At 41.3% G+C, this 1,728-nt stretch overlaps 1 non-coding gene across 1 annotated transcript; it reads right to left on the minus strand.

Annotated features, from left to right (window-relative positions):
- Positions 1-468: 468 nt before the first annotated feature.
- LOC138882470 (small nucleolar RNA R71) lies at positions 469-575 on the minus strand. The gene has a single exon (XR_011404073.1). It is a non-coding gene; the product is annotated as a small nucleolar RNA R71 (small nucleolar RNA).
- Positions 576-1,728: the final 1,153 nt, after the last annotated feature.

The raw sequence follows: 1,728 nt of genomic DNA on the forward strand, positions 1-1,728 counted from the left end.
CAGATCGAACTAAACATGAGGGACGTCATAGACAACCCAAACAATAGAAACAATGAGAATAGTGACCCGAACAATCAGGGTGTGGAACCTCTTGTGCTAGAAGTAGCCTTGTATGATTGGGCACAACCCACCATTGAAAATGTGGCAACCACAATTGCAGTCCCTCAGATACAAGCAGAGTCATTTCAAATCACAAATAACATGCTACATCTGTTACAGAACAAGGGAATGTTCTCCGAGTCATACATTAAAGATCCACAATAGCATCTAAAAAACTTTTTGTCAATTTGTGTCATTCAAAGGTAACCGAATGTGACACCGGAAGCAATTAGACTTCTATTGTTTCCATTCTCAATGATTAGAGAAGCTGAAACTTGGCTTAATTCGCTCCCCATAAACTCCATCACCACTTGGGAGGAGTTAGTCAAGTAGTTTTTGAACAAGTTCTACCCACCTAATAAGACTGCCAAGCAAGTTGATGAGATATTGAGCTTCGAGCAGAAACCAGCTGAAACACTACAAGAAACGTGGGAGAGGTTCAAATGGATGCTGGTTAAGTATCCACATCATGGCATTCCAGATCAGATGTTGGGACAAAGGTTTTACATGGGATTGGCAGATAGCTTGAAAGCCACTTTGATGCTTCAGTAGATGGAGCATTTTTGAGCAAATCATTTAGAGAGTGTAAATTCCTACTAGTTAAAATGGCTCAAAACTCAGGATGGATGACAAGAGACCTACAATCACCCTTGTAGTTCACTCAGTAGCTTTGGACCCAAACAACTCCATAGCAGAGAATATGGACACTCTGATGATGCAAATGAGTATCCTCACCAAGAAGATTGACGAATCAGGCCAGAAGCAGGTACACATAGTTGACACGACTAATGGAGGCTTATGTACACCATGTATTAACCAACCATATGTGTGCTCGTGGAGTGATGAAAGTGACAACCAGAACTATCAGGAAAATATGAACTATGTGGGCAACTATGGAGGACAAAGGCAAGGTGGTCAGAATTGGGGGCAACATAACCAAAAGTATAGACCAGCATAACATTAGTACAATAATAGCAACAATCCTGGAGCTATGCGACCACAAGGTCAAGTTGTGCCTTACCAAAGGCAACAAGGATACAATCTATAAAATCAACAGCTAGCTTATTAACAGCCTCAACAACAACAGAAAGTAAGACAAGATTATGGGTTGTCTAAAATTAAAGGGATGCTACTACAACTGATTGGGCCCAATGGAAAAATGCAAGAGAAGGTGGAAGTACATGACTCAGCGATAAAAGGCATTGAGATTCAATTAGGGCAGATATCTATGGCTTTAAATAAGCGTCTCAAGGGACTTTACCTGCAAACACACATGTCAATCCGAAAAAGTAGGGCCCAAAGCAGCTTATGGCGGTAAGTCTAAGAAATGGTAGAGATCTTGATCTAGAGCAAGAAATTGCTCGCAAAAGACGACCGACTGAAATACTTGTGTCAGTACTAATGGAGGTAGACGATTCAACAGGGTTAACAGAGGTAACAGTACAACATGCACAAGAGGAAACAAACAAAGAAAAAGAGGTTGCGAAGGAGACTGAGAAAGTGCAAGAGAAAGCATCAGAAAAAGTGTCGGAGAAGGATCTAACTCAAGTCACAGGAAGGAAGTGACCTCCAGCACTCTTCCAGCAGAGGTTGGCTAATTATCAGAAGGATGAGCAGTACAAAAAGTTC

The sequence above is a fragment of the Nicotiana sylvestris genome, chromosome 11 (genome assembly GCF_000393655.2).
Source record: "Nicotiana sylvestris chromosome 11, ASM39365v2, whole genome shotgun sequence".
Lineage (NCBI taxonomy): Eukaryota > Viridiplantae > Streptophyta > Magnoliopsida > Solanales > Solanaceae > Nicotiana > Nicotiana sylvestris.